We start from the raw sequence: 19836 nt of genomic DNA, 5'->3' as shown, positions 1-19836 counted from the left end.
ACACACACATACGCACGCACACGAATGCGACGGGAGCTCCTCCGCGTGCGCGTACACACACACACACAAATGCGAGGAGAGCTCCTCCGCGTGCACGCACACACACACACACACACGCACACACACACACACACACGAATGCTTATTCCAGAATCTAGGGGCCGGTGCCAGTAGGAGACAGATCTCTGTCCCAAAGACAGTGTTTGCAAAGACCAAAGGACAGTAGGATAGTAGGCCAGAAGTGATGCTCTGTCACCGGCTACCCGCCACCCTGCTCAATAAAGCCGTGGATTAGACCGGTTCTCTAGGTCAGGCCCTTAGGTAACTCGACCACACAAAGCGAGGACACACCAACATCAGATGTCAGAACCTGGAGAGGAGGAGCAATGCGGCAGGGGGATGCAGGGCCCGACCGCAGAGGAAAATCACCAGCAGAAGCATGGACACAAAGGGCATTCACTGTCCCCGATTTCGGCACACCCAGACCCACAGCGCGCCCATTGCGCCCCGCACCCCCACCCCGTCCTCCTGCACCGCCCTCCCTCAGCACCCAGGCGAAGTCCACCATCGCTGGCCCCTTCTCCAGCCTGCAAGACTTTGGGAGAGGGCCACTCACCAGGTCTCCCTGCGATTTCCACGGGGGCAGGTGGGAGCGGGCAGGGCCAGGCGCAGAGAGGGACGCACCGGGAAGGGGCTTCCCTGAACCACAGTGACCAAGCAACAGAGCTGGGATTTGGGAGCAGGGAGGAGACGTGAGCAGGAGGAGAGGAGGGGTTTCCATGGGAGTCCCCTCCTCCCCACTTCCTCCCAGGCTGGAGTGGGAGCTCGAGGGGGCGGCGCTTGGCAGGGGACAGCGCTTCTTTGTGTCGCCTGCCCTGGCCGCTGGGCATTACTGTGGCTTAGGGAAGCCTGGCGACCCCATCCTGGCAGTGTGGACGGCCGTTTCATTAAAGACATAAACTTCTCTAACTCTACATTAGTAAGGGAAAGGCTGAGCAAACGGTGGAACATACATTCTGCTTAGTATTATTCAGTTCTTAGGAAGAGCTTGAATCTCTGCTTAGTTGGGGAATATACCGTGATATATTGCCAAGGGAAAAATACGAATTGTAGAAATTGTTGAATATGCTTTTGTTTTTATAGGAAAAACAAACCCTGTTTGTATCATGGTGGGGAGAAGGGAAGGCTACATCTCTACCCGTTATATTGTTTAACTTGAGAAAAAGGAGAGGTGTAATTTTTTATTTAACTCTGCATTGTTTGCAGTTACATGTGTTACTTTCGTAAATTGAAAATCATATACCACCCAGGCCCGGCACGGTGGCTCACACCTGTAATCCTAGCACTTTGGGAGGCCAAGGTGGGCGGATCACCTGAGTTCCGGGGTTTGAGAGCAGCCTGACCAACACGTAGAAACCCCGTCTCTTTTAAAAATACAAAAATTAGCCGGGCGTGGTTGCATGTGGCTGTAATCCCAGCTACTCAGGAGGCTGAGGCAGGAGAATCGCTTGGACCCAGGAGACGGAGGTTGTGGTGAGCCGAGATCACGCACCGCTGCACTCCAGCCCAGGCAACCAGAGCGAAACTCCGTCTCAAAATGTGTGTGTTTGTGTGTATTTCAAACAATAGTTAGCTAAAATGTATTCTTCTGTGTACAGTTCAAATCGCATTTCTTTCTTTTTTTTTTTTTTGAGACGGAGTCTTGCTCTGTCGCCCAGGCTGGAGTGCAATGGCGCGATCGCGGCTCTCAGCAACCTCTGCCTCCCGAGTTCAAGCAATTCTTCTGCCTCAGCCTCCCAAATAGCTAGGATAACAGGCGCCCGTGATCGTGCCTGGCTAATTTTTTGTATTTTTGTATAAACGGAGTTTCACCATGTTGGCCAGGTGGGTCTCAAACTTCTAACGTCAAGTGATCCGCCCGCCTCGACCTCTGAAAGTGTTGGGATTACAGGCGGGAGCCATCGTGTCTGCTCCCCATTTCTTTCCTTTCTTGTATCAGCGGAGAGCTGCTTCCTCTCTTGTGTGTGTAGCCGCTTCACCTTTCTCACAGGTGCTGGCTCGAAGATGGGCAATGCAGGTGGTGTCAGGGACCCAGGCTAGGTGAGCTGGATTCAAATCCCAGTGCTGCACTTTACCAACAATGTGACTTTGGGCAAGTTACCTACCTCTCCAATGGGGATGAGAAAATTAATACCTACACTACGGATTTATTCTAAGGCTTAAATTAGGTGATTTCATGCTTGTAAAGTTTTTTGGGTTTTTTTTTAGACGGAGTCTTGCTATGTCGCCAGGCTGGAGTGCAGTGGCGCGATCTTGGCTTACCACAATGTCCTACTCCCGGGTTCAAACGATTCTCCTGCCTCAGCCTCCCAGGTAGTTGAGACTACTGGCGCATGCCACCACGCCCGGCTAATTTTTTGTATTTTTAGTAGAAACAGGATGCCACTGTGTAGCCAGAAGGGTCTCAATTTCCCGACACCGTGATCCACCCGCCTCGGCCTTCCATAGGACAGGGATTACAGGCGTGAGCCACCGCGCCTGGCCGCTTGTAAAGTTTTGAATCAATGTCTAGTATATGGTAAGGCTGGATGCGCGCCTGATAAATAAATATTCAAATCATCCTAAGATTCAATTTTTCATGTTTCAGGAAAATGTATAACTTTTAATCCTGACTAGGGTTTGAATACAGACCCAAGCCATACTCCCTTTCCCCATTTCCCTTCAACTCCCTTTCTCCAAACTGAATCATTGCGAACACGTCACACGGCCACGTAGGTAGGTGAGCTCAGCACCAGGTTTTAGGTAAAGGAAATGGCAGGGACAGAAATCAAGAGAACCTGAATTCAGGATCCTGCCAGGAAACGGGCCACCTGAGAGACAGTGAGCACATCTTTTATTTTCACCAGTGTTCTCATTTCTCAGCTAAATGAAGCAGGCTGGTGGCCGGCACTCACTAAGTCCCTTCGGGGTCTGCAATGTCAGGACTAACAGCACCGCAAGTTAAAACCTCATAATACTGAATCTGGTACAACAGTTTTAAATTCAGAACAAAAACGCATATGTTGGTTATGTAAAAATAACTATTAAAAATAAAGGGCAAAATATACAAGAGAAGGAATGCAAGCTAACTTACCTCTGAGGATGGGGGCGTGCGACTTGGTGGGGGAAGGGGTTTTAACTCTTTTATTTCTTAGAAACAAAGGGGGGGGGTGGAGGAAGCGAGGGGGCCCTGACGCAAAGGTGATAAAATGTCGGCATACAATAAATCTGTCATATTATCTTCTGCGCGTAGCTTTGAAATACATTTCACAATAAAATACGTTTATAAGGGGCAGATTTGCTGGTTAGGTTCCTGGAGAAGAAATGCAGCATGAAAGAAATGAGACTGGTAGAAGCTGAAACAGAAACAGCAATGGAGAAGGCACAGGAAACCCTCTTTGAAAGACATCTTTCTCTCTAGACCCCAAACCCGTGGGGACTCAGGCCAAAAACGTGGCCACTTTGGCAGGCCATCATGCGTCCCCTTGGCCATGCTCCCCAGGGACCCCAACCCAGACTCAGTGCCTCCTTCTACCACCCGAGCCTCAGCGGACTGCATCGGGAACCGCCCTTGAATTGGTCAATGCGGCCGGGCCTACTCTGGTCCCAGAAACCATCTTTGGACGAGACTCACCCTTCTGTCCAGCAATTTCCACACCAGGCTACTTCGGAGTTGGGAATCTTCCACAGAGACGTAGGAAGACGCTGGGGCAGATGGCTTGGGGGTTTGCAGATTGGTAGTAGGGTGACTGGGAGAAGGCGCGTTGGGGGAGGTGGGCTGCAGTGCAGACGGTGGGGGTGGGGGCGTCCCCGGGAGCTGATTGGCTGCCGCGGGTGGGGGTGGAGCTTGGCTGCTGCCCCCGGCCGCAGAGGCCCAGCTTTGTGTCAGTTTCTACCCCAAGATGCGGCCCCAGATTCAGGATAGAGGCCCAGGCGCCCGCCCTGCAAATGCAGCAGGACGATTCGTTTCAAGGCACATCGTTGAGACTATAAGCAAGGGAGCGATGGATAAATAACGATGATCTCTATATAAAATAATATATAACTTTTCAAGGATGGGTTAAATCTACGTATATGAATCTATTTTATATATTGCCTCTGTATATGTTTATATATTATTTTTCAAATAAACATTTAACATAGTAAAAAAGTTCCATTTTGTATAAAAACTTTAAAACTGTTCATGTATACTCATATAAACACAGAAATTATATGGAAGATAAACTATTAGAATCAGTTACTTCAGACAGGAAAGTGGATTACTTGTTATTTTTTCCTTAATATACCTCATTAGCGTTTCAACAGTCACATGTATTATTTTGTAATAAAAATAAATTTAATCAACCAAAAAACTACATAAAATATCCTTGCTCAAGCAGCTGGCAGCGGCTTCTCTAAAAATACGATTTCTCCCAGTGGAAAGGTTTCTTGAGCTTTGTTCCTAGTTCGGATCCATGTTATTTGAGTAGTACGCGGCACTTGACCCTGGAGCCAGGAGCGGGCTTTATGCCTGACCAGGTCCTGCACTCACATCTGCTCATCTAACCTGCTGAGTTCAACTGTAAAACCTGAACCACTCATCCCTTTTTATGGCTGGTCCCCAGGGCCCCAAGGAGATTTGCGGGGCCCTTGTCCGTCTCTAGCTTCGTCACCCCTCACTGCCCTGGCCCCTATTTGTTGGATACCTAAGGAAGGGTTGTCCCGGAACCAAACTGTTCTCAAGAAAAGACCATCACAAAACTTTCTCCCTTACTATGAAAGTGTAGTGTCCAGAGTGAACCTTCCAGGGAAAGGTGGCCTCAGTGGTGAAGGGACAGGGTGCGACATCCCGTATAAGGGTTTCATTTCAACTGTCCCAACTAGAGGAAGCATAGGTTAAGAACTGTGTTTTATTCTTTCTATTCCCTACTTCACCCAGGTTACAAACAGATGCTCTGTAATGTCCACTGGATGAATGGACGGATGAAATGCGGTAGGAAGAAAATCCTTAAGATCATTCCTCAATCAAACAAACAGCAGGCGAACGCAGAAAACGAATCAAATTACAAAATTCCTATGCTATAAGTTTTTCCTTCCTTCACGCTCTTTTCTTTCAATGCTTCCTCAAATTTTACATTTTTTTTTTTCCTTTTCTTGAAACGGGGAGTGGAGCGCAGTGAGGCTTCTTGAAACTGCACCGGAGCGCAGTGGAGCGAGGCTCACTGCAACCTCGACCTCCCGGGCTCAATCATCTGCCTGCCTCAGCCTCCCCAGTAGCTGGGACTACAGATGCGCGCTTTCATGCCCAGAGAGGTTTTGTAATTTCTTCTGTGGGGGTCTCACTTTGTTGCCCAGGCCGGTTTCAAACTCCTGGGCTCAAGTGATCCTCCTGCTTCCGCTCCCAAAGTACTGGGATTACAGGCATAGGCCACTCTGCCTGGTCGCTCCCTCAAATTTTGAGCTGGTTCTATCTCCTCTTTCTCAGTCTCAGACATATTACAAGCCCAGTTTTAAATCCTGGATCCTTTCTTGTTTCTACTTCCCCTGAGTTTGTTTTCCTTTCTAACGTTCTGCCTGGAGTAGCTCTGAGTAAGGAAGACCGCCACGAAATCTTTAAAGTATTGAAATAACTTTTGAGATACTAAATTCCAGAAATATTCAGCAACATGTGAATGACAATTTATTAAAAATCTACATTAAAATATTATACAATTCTTTAAAAAGAGGCTCAATTCATACCCTGAGAAATTGTCTTAACATATATTTTCAGCAAAAAAGTATGATCCTACTTTTTGCAGGGGAAAAAATTCTATAATTGTGTATTTATGTTTAAGCACAGAAAACATAAGTATAAATTTGGCTACTTCAGGAAGTGGGGGAGGATTGAGCAGTAATTTTTTTTTCTTTAGACACTTTGTATTTTGAAAATGTTACAAGTATCATTTTGAAACACAAAATAAGACTGTTCAGTGATACCACTCTTAGGTGTGTACCCAATATACACGTTTTCACCAAAGGACATGTACTGGAATCCTCAAAGCATCACCATTCAATGTAGTCTAAAACTGGAAACCACTCAAATACCCTTCCTGCTTTCTCAGCTGTAGTGCTACCCTGGTCTCTCAGCTGGGTACGAGTAACAGTAGAATGTTTAAATAAATTGTGGCACATTCACAATGAAACATTGTACAGCAATGAGAACGAAGGATTTACATTTTTCACAAAATAGCTGAATCTTACCAACATACCTAAGTGAACTAAGCCAGAAACAAGACAGCACATACTGTATTGTTATATTTACGTAAATATGAAAACAAGTGAAACTAATATTTGATATTAAGACTCAAAATAACATTTATTCTTGGGCAAGGTAATGACTAGAGACGAACACAAAGGAGACTTCTGGGTTAATGTTCTCTTAATCAATTTAGGTGCTGGTCCAAGGTCTTGTTCAGTTTGTAAAAATGTATCAAGCTGTAAATTTATGATATACTGACATGTAAGCACACATGCAAATATATACCTTTAATAAGGTGTTAAAAATAATATTTTAGTTCTAGAAATGTAGACAAATGTCCCAAATCATATTACTGATGGAAACAACATATATACACAAAATATTATAAATTCATCAATGAGATGATATGAAAGTAAAGAGTACACAAAACCAAAAACAAACTAAAAGTGGGAAAAACTGAAGGAAACAAGCACAAAAGCTGGCTTTCACCGCAATCCTTCCACAAAACCCTGGAGAGTGCAGGGGGAGTGACTCTATGGGGTTTCCAGTCTAGGATATTAAGACCAAGCCCATATAAAGAATATAATTTAAAATGACATCCCGGCACAAAACTCAGGCACCAAAGGGGTATTTCAACAGGCTAAAGGTAAATGGGAAGTAAATTTGTAACACAGAAGAAATCAATGCAATTTGCTTGTCTTAACCCTGCTGAAGGATGAAGAGGAAAAAGATCAATGAGAATGAGTAACCACAAACCAGTTTTCCAAATAGGTTTGCAATATTAATTCATGCTACCGCTGTGGATTGAAAAACCCTAAGGAAATAATTTGAGGTGATTACCAATTTACTAATGTATTCAGTTGGAAGATGTACATGCATATCTTTTCTAGAGAAATTTAACTTTAGAAATAATTTCTAGGATAAAAGCTCACATGAAAGGAGCAGCTTATGCTGATAATTTTTAAAATCACATAACACTCAGGAAATAAAGCACAACGAAAGAGAGCTATTACAAACAAGAGAATCAGAAACAGGCAAAATTCAGATATCAGAATTACTGGTCACAGAATATAGAATAGCAATGTTTTATACCTTTGAAAAATAAAAGAGAAACAAGAAAGTTGAAGAGAAAATAATTGTTTTTATAAAAAGAATCAAATATAGCTAGAAATAAAAAATAATTGAAAATAGTGTAAAATAGAAATTTATTGAAGAGACTAAATAGAAGATTAAACAAAGTTAAGAAAGAATTACTTAGCTGGATCTAGAGTAATTCTGGATCTGAATTATTCATAATTCAGTTTAAAATTGAAAAAATGATGGAAAATATGAAAAGAAGACATAGAGCATATGGTGAGAAGATCTAAGACACATCTGATCTGAGGTTCAAATAGATATAATAGAAAGATCATAGGAGAGTAATTATTGAAACAAGTGATTGAATTTTCCAGAGATCTTGAAAGACACCAATCCTCAGACCCAGAGAGTCTAACAAATCCTAAAATGATAAAAAGAAATACTCATCTAAATATATCATAGTGAATTAAAGAAGAGAAGACATCAAAGATGTCTCAATTGGTTCAGCTTACACAACTCTGACTGAAAAATCAAAGTTAAGCAAACTCTCCATTTGATGGGATACATCAAGATCAGCTGCAGACAAGAGAAGAACTTGCAATGGAAATTTTAAACAAGATCAAGATTCTTACTTGAAGCATATCCTTGAAGAACTGTAACATGAAAGGAAACATGGCTTTACCAACCTGAAGACAAAGCAGAATCAAAGCAATGGCTACCAAGAGGTAGAAGTGGCCCAGTCAAAGCAAAAGCAGGCTGTTCAAAAGCAAAGGTCATGGCAACAGTTTTTTGAGATGCTCGAGGTGTTTTGCTTGTTGACTTTATGGAAGGCCAAGGAATGATAACATCTGCTTATTATTGTAGTGCTTTGATAAAGTCAGCCATAGCTTTAGCAGGAAAACACCCAGGAAAGCTTCACCAGACAGTCCTTCTCCACTATGGCAATGACTCTGCCCATTCTTCTCATCAAATAAGGGCAATTTTGTAAGAGTTTCAATGGGGAATCATTAGGCATCCACCTTAGAGTCCTGATTTGGCTACTTCCGACTTCTTGTTTCCTAATCTTAAAAAATCTGTAAAGGGCAACCATTTTTCTTTAGTTAATAATGTAAAAATGACTGAACTCCCCGGACCTTTAATTTCCTAGTGATGGACTAAATTGCTTTTGTCACTGCTTACAAAAGTGGCTTGAACTTGAAGGGGCTTATGTTGAGGCAACATTTATTTATTTATTTATTTTTTAATTCCATTTTTCCCCCCACAAACTTTTTGAAATTCCCTTGTATCTTTGCAACAATCCTCCCAATGGAAACAATAATAAAAGCTCAACAAAATATAGGAAACAACTGAAGACTTGGCAAAGTAAACAACATAAACAGGACATGAGGTCTATAATCCTTAAGAGCTAGAATGGCTATATGAACAATGGGCAAAGTAAACATTACTGCCAACAAGTGTTACTATAGCTAAAAAACACATTTCATTATGATAAAATAATCAATTCAGTACAGCCATACAAACATTTTAAATCTGTATCCTTAATAACATAACTTCAAAATTTATGAAGCAAAGTTGACAACAATAAAAGAAGTAACAGATAAGTCCACAGACATAGATTTAAGTTTATCTTTCTCAGTAATCTGATAAAGTGCATAAAAAATCAGTAAGGATATTCATGATTTGAAAAACATAACAAATTTGACTCTGTTGACACATGTGGTACATATACGCCTACCAACAACAGTTTACACATGATTTTTAGTGCATGTCAAACATTTTCTCAAATAAACCATATATTGGGCATAAAACAAGTCTCAAGAAACTCAAAAGGATATAGAACATATTCTCTGATCTGAATTGAATTAAACCAGAAATAATTAATTAGAAAATTCCCACAAGTTTGGAAATTAAAGAATATACTTCTGAACACCCCTTAGGTCAGAGAAGAAATCACAATGTAAATTAGAAAATATTTTAACTAAATAATGATTAAAATACTATTTATCAAAATTTGTAGGATACAGCAAAAGCAACTACTTAATAAAGAAAAACTGCAGCTCTAAATGCATATATTAGTAAACAGGAAAGACCAAAACTATTTCAAGATATTAAAAAAGAACAAATTAAATCAAAGAATAGAAAAAACATAAAAGCAAGAATCAAATTTAAAAAATTTTAGAAATTCAGTAAAACCAAAAGCTGGTTTTAATGAACCAAACTAAGAATGATCAATAGAGAGACCCAGAAAGAGAATCCATTATAATTGTCAGGGGACATTATTACAGTCCCAAAAGATATTAAAAATATATCAAAGTGATATTATAAATAGCCATATGCCAATCAGTCTCAGAAATTCAGATGAATTTTCAAATTCCTTAAACAACATAATTTATCCAAAAGGCAAGAAGAAACAGAAAATATAAATAATCCTATATATCAAAAAAATGTCCAAAATTAAAAACATTCCCCAAAAATGTTTAGGCCCAAAAGGATTTTTATGGTGAATTTCGCTAAACATTTGAGAAAAATATAATACCAATATTATGAAACTTCTTCCAGAGAAAAGTAAACAAAGAAATCCTTTCCAACTCATTTTTATTACATGCAGCATAACTTTGATACCAAAATCTGGTAAGTACATTATAAGAACAAAAAACTAGAGAGGAATATTACTCAATGAACATAGATTCAAAAAGTCTAACAGTGTGAAAACCTTTTTCAATAAGTAGGTCTTGATTGATAAGATGTCTGTATGAAAACACACGAACCCTAACTCATACCTCATGTCATATACAAAAAGAGAATCTGAGATAAATTATAAAACTAAATGTGAATGACAGAACTATTACTCATAGGGAATCTTTTTGTGACCTAAAGATATGCCAAATTCTCTTCAGTATGACTCTAGTCCTAACCATAAATGTTTGGATTTATTAATAAAACTTAGATATTATAAAAATTATGTAAATTAAGAAGTTATTTTTATTAAAAGACATAATTACCAGTGTGAAAAGGCAAGCCAAAGATTGGAAAAGGATATTTGTAAATCACTGATACAAGCAAAAATGTATATGCATATCCAGAATATAATTTAAGACACTCACAAAATTTAAAAAAGAAAGCACCCCTTTGCCACCAAATGGACAAAATACATGTGCAGGTACATCACAAAATATGATATTCAAATGGCCAATAAGCATACAAAAAGATGCTTAATATAATTAGTCATCAAAGCAATGCAAATTAAAACCATAATAAGATACCTATATCCATTCCAGGTGGCTAAAATTAATTATAGTGACAATATCAAATGGTGACAAGGATCTGGAGCTGATGGAACTTATATATATATTTCTGATGGGAGGGTAAACTGATACAGCTATGTGGTAAAACTGTGTGACATTATTTAGCCTGATTAGATGTTCATGAAAAGTAAGTTTCTATGTCTACCAAAGATATGTACAAATGAGCTTTATTTTTAATAGCCAAAAAAACCTGGAAAAAATAAATATCCATCAACAGTAGAATGGATAAATAATTTGCAATGTACTTATAAATACTATAGACAAAATTACTGCTATATGCCACTACATGAAGAATCTCATAGACCTAATGCTGCATAAAACAAACAAAAACGGATATCTATTTATGACTCAATTTATGTGAAGATCAAGATTGGACCAATATATCATGACAGAGGTTTGAATAGTGGTTATTCCCGAGAGTGAAAATTACCTAGGGTAGGGAAAAATAAAGTCTTCTGAGGTGCTGTAAATATTCTATATCCTGATCTGACCATATACATATATAAAATTTATTGAGTTGTACTTTTAATATTTGTGAACCTTACTCTATATATGTTATACCTCAGGTTTTTTTTTTGTAAAAAGTAAAATCTATAAACATATATTTAATACACTGATGGTATTAAATAACAATAAACAATTGATACTTGGGGGTAAGAGACAAAGTAATAAGAATCAATTTAACTTAAGTACCCTAAATTAAATCTGTTATAAAGCTAGTTAAACATGTTAAAAAATAGGAATTATATTTTTATTATAAAATTAAAGCATCAGAACTAAAACATGTAACGTCCAAATAAAAGAACAAAAATGGGCAAAGAAAGAAAGAAGGGGAAAAAAAAGGCAGGGAAAGAAAAATGAAACGTAAAAGGCAGGAAAAATAAAAAGCAAATACTAAGATGGTAGAAATAAATCTAATTGTATTACTAATCACAATATACATGAATTAAATTATTCAATAAGTTATAAATTTTTAAACAATATTTTTAAAATTCAGACTTTTAAATAATCCAAATAAGTTTGCTACATATATAATTAAAACATAAATTCAGAAGATTTAGAGTCAAATGATAAAAGAGAGATAAATGAAACCTTGATTTGATCTTTGAAAAAATTAGGATTTTAAAACAAAAACCATTAATAGGTACCTATAATGTAAGGTCCCTATATTATGATAAGATGTTCAATTTACAACAACTCATTGATAACATATCCTCAAAATATATAAAGCAAAAATATACAGATTGATGAGAAATTGTCAAATCCATCATTATAGTGAGAATATTTAACATATCTATTTCTGTAATTGATAATTCAAGCAAATGAAAAATTGAAGACATGTAAGACTGGATTGTATAATTAAAACAGTCATTTTAAAGATATACACAGAACATCATATAATTATATACAAGACATACTTTTTAAGCACGCAAAGAAAACAAACTGGATTTTAAAGCTAGCTTCAGTGAACTTAAAGGAATTGGTACCATGTCATCTCTGACTACAATATAAATTAGTTAGGGAACTACAAGATAAAAGAAAGTTCATATGGCCAACTGGAATTTAAAAGGTACACTTCTAAAAATTCATGTCTCAAACAAAAGGCTATAAGGAAAATTATAAAAAAAGCTACATGATCAAAAATAATCATATTGAAACTTGTAAGATGTAGCTAAAATGTAGCGATAGAAATTTATAGCTTTAAAAGCTTACATAAGAAACTCAAAATGAATGAGCTAAGCATATAATTTAAAAGCTTAGAAAATAAATCATAGAAATTCAAAGAAAGAAGGAAGAAGTAATAAAAAAAGTAAAAATTAGTAAAAGACATAAGGCTTTTTTGTTGGTATCTGAAAAACTAATACAATAGACCAAGTTCTGGAAAAATTAAAACAAAAAAGAGAAAATGTACATATATTTGACTATATCAATAGATAATGGAAAGATTTATAAACAGAATGAGAGGATATTATAAACAACTTTATTTTATTAATCTTAAATACACATATTCATATTTATACACTTGACCCTTGAACAACACAGGTGTGAACTGCCTTGGTCCAATTATCTGGATTTTCTTCTGCCTCTGCCACCCCAGAGACGGCAACACCAACCCCTCCTCATCTTCAGTCTACTCAATGTGAAGATGACAAGGAAGACCTTCATGATGATTCATTTTACCTAATGAATGATAAATGTTTTCTCTTCCTCATGATTTTCTTAGTAACATTCTCCTTTTTCTAGTTAAGAATACAATACATATAACATATAAAATATGTTAATCAACTGCTTATGTTACTGGTAAGACTTCCACTCATCGGTAGGCTATGGGTACTGAGTAGTGGAGGACTCCAAAATTATATACAAATTTTCAATTCTGAGGGGTGTCAGTACCCCAACTGCTGCATTGTTCGATGGCCAAATGTATTTATATATATTGAATAAACATATACATGTATATTAATATGTTCATATATATGTGAAATAGTTAAATATCTTGGAAAATACAATTTACCACAACTTACTCCATAGGAAAACCTAAATAGTGCTATAATCATTAAAATCTTCTGACAAAATACATTCCAAACACAGATGATTTTATAGGTAATTCAAGGAAATATTCAAGGACCAGGTAATCCCAATCTTGTATAAATTCTTCCAAAGAGTAGCATAAAGGAGAATACTATTCATATTATTTTATGATTATACCAATATCAGAAAAGGATAATACAGAAAAGTATAATTACACACCAATCTTAAATCACACATATAAATACAAATATCTAATGTTTACCTTTGTATCTATATCCACATATAGAAGGTACTACATATTTACCAGGAAAGATTTATTCCAAGAATACAAAATTGATTTAATATCAGAAATTAAATACTATACTATGTTAATGTATACATATTTTTTAAAAGTATACATATTCTCAACAGCTACAGAAAAAGCATTTGAAAAAAATCCATTGATAATAAAAGTGCTTACGAAAAGAAGAATGGAACTTTCTTACCATGGGAAAGATGTTTACAAAGTAACTATAGCAAATGTCATTTTTAAGTTAATATAGTGAAATATTTCTCTTTAGTATCTTATGGACAAAACAAGATGCCCTTTACTACTTTTATTCAACAGTGTACTGGAGCTCCTAATCATTGCCATAAGACAGAAAAAAGAAATTAAAGATATTAGAATTGGAAAGGAATAAACAAACTTATCATTATTTTCAGATGATATGATTGCCTATGTAGCAATTCTGAAAGAGGCTACAGGTTAATTTAGAAGTATTACTTTTCTCAAGTTTGCTATATAATTATTATATAAGAGGCAACTGGATTTCTATATGCTAGCAACAATAAGCTATAAAATATAACTTTTACAAAAGAAAATACTTACAATAGCAGTAAAAATATACGGTGCCTAGAAATTTAACAAAAACTGAGCAAAAAGAAAACAATAAAAAACAGTACAAAACATTAAAGATGACCTAAATAAATAGCATCATATCATGTTCGTCGAGGAAGAGATCCAACGTCTTAGAAGTAATTTCTGCCCAAAATGATTTTTAGAATGCAATGGTTTGAATGTGTCCCTCAAAAAGCAGGTGTTGGAAACTTAATCTCCAATGCAACTGTATTGAAGGGTGGGCTTATTGAGAGACAATCAAGCCATGAGGGCAGAGTGAATCAATTAATGCCATCACTGTGGGAGTGAGTTCATTATAAAAGGCGGCATTTGCCCTCCTTTTACTCCCTCTCTTTCGCCCTTCTCTACCTTTATGCCATGGAATGACACAGTAAAAGACTCTTGCTAGATGCCAGCCACTCAATCGTGGACTTCCCAGCCTCCAGAACTGAGTCAATACATTTCTGTTCCTTATAAATTACTCATTCTCAGGCATTCTGCTACAGTAGCGCAAAACAGACTAAGACATAGAGTTGATTCGATACCAACCAGAATTCCAACAGGTTTATTTGCTTGTCTTTTTCTTGTTTTGGAGAACTTGATACGTTTATTTAAATATTTATATGGAAGGTCAAAGGTCCACATAAAGCTAAAACACTCCTGAAGAAGAAACAGGTGATAGAACTTTTCCTATCAGATATCAAGGCTTTTAATAAAACTATAGTAATTAAAATTATTTAGTATTGGTGCAGAGTTTAGACATAGAGAAAATAGTAACGGGGGCTTAAAACAAATTAAACAAATTCCTGCTTATATGGAAATCCTGATTCATGCAAATCACTGGTGCTGGGACAACTGATTATCCATATGGAATAAACAACATAAAAATCAATTTCCATATGGATTAAGACTAATTGCCAAAGGCAAAACCATAACACTTTTAGAAAATTATACACTAAAATTAATATGTGACTTTGAGAAAACAGTCATCAAAAAGACAAGCTATAAAAAAAGCACGACTAACTTGAAATTAAATTCAATTCAAAACTCACATTCATTGATAGAGAGAGAAAGAAACAGACATAAAGACACACAGAGAAAAAAAACCCTCAAAAGCAAATTGGAAACATGTCTGTGGCATACATAGCTAACAATTATTGCTTAGTACCTAGATTATATGAAGAAAGCATTCCAATGGGTCAATAAAAAAGGTAAACAATCCAATACAAAAATGAATAAGAGACAGGAATCAGAATTTCACAAAGAGAAAGCACAATAACAGATCAACATGTAAAAAGATAGTCAACTTATTAGTTATGGGAAAATGCTAATTAAAATCACAGTGAAATGCTATATATCATACCTGCCAGACTGACAAAAAGTGAAATTTTACAAGACCAAGCTATGGCAAGTGTGTAGAGCAACAAGAACTCTCATCCACTGCTGGAGGGAGTGCAAACTGGTTTAACACTTTGGAAACAGTTTAGAAATGACCTAATAAAATTGAACATACATAAATCTTACAACTCAGCAATTCCACTTCCAGCTGTATAATCTAGGGAAACTCCCACACAAGTGTACTTGAATATTAGACGACACGGGCAGGCTTTAAAGTGGCCCCGATAATCCCTGCCTCCCGCTGTTCATGTCCTGTGTTACCTCCTTCCCTTCAGTGTGAGTTCGACCTAGGGACTCACGTCTAATGGATAAAAAACGGCAAAAATAATGGGATGTCGCTTCTGAGATTACAAAAGAATCTGATTTTTGTCTTCTCTTTCTCTCTGGGAGCCTTCACTCTGGGGGGAGTAAGCTGCCGTGTTGCAACTACTCTTTATACAGAGGCCTATATGGCAAAGAACTGATGTGTCCAGCCAGGGTCAGTGAGGCCAATAGGCCTGCCAGCAGTCATGTGAGTAAGCCTGGGAGAGGTCCTTGACCCTATGCCTAGCCTTGAGATGACTGAGGCCCAGGCAATACCTTAATTCTTGACACAGCCTGTGAGAGACCCTGAGTCAGAGACTCCCAGCTAAGCCCGTCCTGGATTCCTGATCCACGGAAACTGTAAGATAGGAGGTAACAGGGTTTGTTTTGTTTTGTTCGTTCACTTAGGCTTGAAGCTGCCAGGTGTTGGGGTAATTTCTGACACGGCTTATTGATAAATCATACACCTTTAAAACTAGAAACAATACAAATCTAACAGCAGTAGAATGGATAAATTATGTACATTTACAACACAAACGACGAAAATGAAGGAAGAATCAAAGATGAATCTATAAAACTTAGGCATATGTACAGGATAATGTCATTGATATAAAAGTACAAAATTGAGAAAGCAATACATATCTGTTTTAGGAATACACACATAAATATGGTAAAATTATAAAGAAAAGCAAGGGAATCATTAAGACAAAAATCATGAAAGATGTTCCACCTTAGAGAAGGGAAAAGAATGGGCATCAGTTTGGACTCATGGGCTTCTAAGGTATTATTCTATTTTTTTTTTATCCTGGAGATGGTCAGGCATTCGTTTCATTATTTTTTAGACCATTCTGAGATGTTTTGTGTACCTTTTATTCAACATTTTAAAAGTATTGAAACGCAATTCATCAACAAATCACTAGTTTGGAGAATGAAAGTGATGGACCGATGGCTGGCTGGTCAGCTAGACAGATACATTCTGTCCTTTATGTCTAGTTCAAGCTGTACTTCTTCCAAATTTCCATGATTATTCAATTGACACAGATCTTTTAATCCTGTACTTAAGGCCTTCTTCCGTTGCAGGTTGGGCCAAACCAGCGGCCAGCTCTGGGCTGTTTACCAGCGAACTGTATCATCCAGTACTTGCTGCTTCAGGCCAAATGCATTCCAGACTAACGTTCTACCTGAATCCCCGTGGCTATCCCTCCCCAGGTCCCTTCCCCCACCACAAACACACACACAGCCCGTGGGCGCCTAGAGCACTGGGGTGGAGGAGAACTTTCACCTGGGCGTAACAGAGAGAAGCTAGCCTAGAAGAATGCAAGCCCGCAGCAGGCGAGATCAAATCGCCTCGAGGGCTCCAGCTCGCTCAGATCTTAATGGCTCCCTGCGGAGTGAAAAAACAAATCCTAAGAAAATAAGGGGGTCATCGCCTCCTCCCCAGCAGGGCAGATAATAATGCGCGAGAATGAAATAGAGACCGAGCTGCAAAGAAAAATCAGCCACGGGGCAGAGGAAGGAGACCCCCGGCGGAACGCCTCTGTCACCTGGGGCGCGCAGAGAGGCCGCGGTCCACGCCCTGCCCTCCCCAGACACCCAGCATCGCACCCAGCGCGCCGCTTCCCGCCACGGACACTAACCCGGGGCCGCGGCCTCGGTCACTGCGGGCCTCTCCTGGTCCAGAGTTCACGCTGAACCCCACTCACTGTTTGCCCCGCTGTTCCCTGCAGCGCGGGTTCGGAGCAGCAGGAACCTGCTAGAAGCGGGAGGCGGTCGTCCCCAGAAGGAAGCAGCTTCCCCGCCCAGCAGGCACCGGGCAGCGGGCGCGAGACTGCGGGACGTGGAAAGTCTCGGGCGGAGACTGCGGGCGGAGGCAGGGGGGGCCAGGGGCGGGGGGGGAGCCGTCTCGTGAACTGATTGGCCGACGCGGACGGGGGCGGGGCTTGGGCGGCGCCGCTCCTCCCCTAGAGGAGTTTGAGTTCGTGTCAGTTTCTACCCCCAGGTGTGGCTCCAAATCCGGGATGCAGGCCTAGGCGCCCGCCCAGGAATACAGGGAGTAAATTGTTAAAAACGAACAAACAAAACATGCGAGACAATTTCTGAACAAGTGAGGGCCTTGCTAAATAACCACAGATGTTTATATAAAATAATAGAAGACTATTTTTAAGGACCTGTGAAATCTGTAGGTCCTAGATACATTTTTTAATTTAAAAAATCGAATTGTATTAAAATGGAGAGTAGGATTTCTTTCTTCTTTTTTTTCTTTTTGAGATGGGGTCTCGTTCCGCTACCCAGGCTGGAGTGCAGTGGTGCACTCATAACTCACTGCAGCCTCGACCTCCCAGGCTCAAGCGATCGATCCCTCCTCAGTGGCTGGGACCACAAGGGCGGCGCCACCACGCCTGGCTAATTTTTTGATTTTTTTGTTAGAGATAGGGTCTTACTTTGTTGCCCAGGTTGGTTTCAAACGCCAGGGCTCAAGCCATCCTCCCGCCTCGACCTCCCAAAGGGCTAGTATCACAGGCCTGAGCCGCTCACTGCACCGGCTTTAGCATTACTTTCTTGTAGGAAGAAGACATTTTATAAGTGTTTATATAAGAGGCGGGGCTCACGGTGGAAAAGTTACCTATTGATTCTTACCTTCGCAACCACTGAATTGCTTTTTTGTTTTTGTTTTTGAGATGGAGTCTCACTCTGTCGCTAGGCTGGAGTGCAGTGGAGTGATCTTGGCTTACTGCAACCTCTGTCTCCCGGATTCAAGCGGTTCTCCTGACTCAGCCTCCGGAGTAGCTGGGACTACAGGCGGGCGCCACCACGCCCAGGTAATTTTTGTATTTTTAGTAGAGAGGGGGTTTCACCATGTTGGCCAAGATGGTCTCAATCTCTTGACCTCATGATCCGCCTGCCTCAGCCTCCCAAAGTGCTGGCATTACAGGCATGAGCCACTGCACCTGGTCTGAATTGTTTTTTTCTTTTTTAAAATCCCATACATTGTTTTTTAAGTTTAATAAAACAGTAAGGTGTTGAGAATGTTACTAACCAAAAAACAGATGACAGATACTGGGGATGAGGGAGAGAAAGAAAGGAGTAGCAAGGAAAAATCCTGGACTTTGAAGCCACCATATCCTCTGATTACAAGCTGGGGAGTGTGTTCGTTGCTAAGGCTGCTGTGACAAATTGCCACACATTTAGTGGCTTAAAACAACACAGATTTACTACTATTTTCCAGGAATGTAGATCAGAAATCCAGCACAGGTCTCACTGGGCTATCATTCAGGTGTAGACAGAGATGCATTTCTCTCTGCAGGATCTAAAGGGCAAATCTATTTTCTTGCTTTTTCCAGCTTCTAGAGTTTGCCCGCATTCCCTGGCTTGCAGCCCTTTTCTTCATCTTCAGAGTCAGCGATCTCACAGCTCCAGCCTCTGCTTCTGTGTCACATCTCCTTCTCTGAGCCTCCTGCTTCCTTCCCTCTTTCACTTAGAAGGACCCTGTGATTTCATTGGGCCTATCCAGAAAATCTAGAAAATTTCCCATCTCAAGGCCAGCTAATTAGCAGCTTTCATTCTGTCTGCAATCTTAATTCTCCCTTGCTAAATAGCAATGCATATCACAGGTTCTGGGAATTAGGATCCGGACATCTGTATCAATCAATTTTGAAGCAGCAGATAAAGACATTTCTGAGACTGGGCAATTTACAAAGGAAAGAGATTTAATCCATGTGGCTGATGAGGCCTCACTATCATGGCAGAAAGCAAGAAGGAGCAAGTCACATCTTACGTGGATGGTGGCAGGCAAAGAGAGAGCTTGTGCAGAGAAACTCCCATTTTTAAAGCCATCAGATATCCTGGGACCCCTCTGCTATCATGAGAATAGTACAGGAAAGACCCACCCCCATGATTCAGTCATCTCCCACCAGGTCCCTACCATAACATGTGGGGATTATGGGAGCTACAAGATAAAATTTGAGTGGGGTCAAAGAGCCAAACCATATCAACATCTTTAGGGAGGAGCCATTTTTCTGCCTATCACAGAGAGCAACTTTTTTTTTTTGAGACAGAGTCTATCTCTGTTGCCCAGGCTGGAGTGCAGT

The 19836-nt window shown here is 39.4% G+C and overlaps 1 protein-coding gene across 4 annotated transcripts in view; it reads right to left on the bottom strand.

Annotated features, from left to right (window-relative positions):
• TCAF1 (TRPM8 channel associated factor 1) overlaps positions 1-17664 on the bottom strand; it is a 51873-nt gene extending 34209 nt beyond the window's left edge. For 2 of the 4 annotated variants that reach the window (XM_037732379.1, XM_017511286.2), the window contains exon 1: positions 3674-3848. The gene's annotated coding sequence lies outside the window, so the exon portion shown is untranslated. Of the gene's footprint in view, positions 1-616; positions 769-3673; positions 3849-17385 lie in introns of those variants that run through there. The other 2 variants (XM_017511287.2, XM_017511284.2) reach the window with 2 other exon arrangements.
• Positions 17665-19836: the final 2172 nt, after the last annotated feature.

This window comes from Cebus imitator, unplaced genomic scaffold (genome assembly GCF_001604975.1).
Source record: "Cebus imitator isolate Cc_AM_T3 unplaced genomic scaffold, Cebus_imitator-1.0 Scaffold446, whole genome shotgun sequence".
Taxonomy (NCBI): Eukaryota; Metazoa; Chordata; class Mammalia; order Primates; family Cebidae; genus Cebus; species Cebus imitator.
The sequence above is the reverse complement of the archived record's forward strand: the minus strand, read 5'-3'. Positions and strand labels throughout refer to the sequence as shown.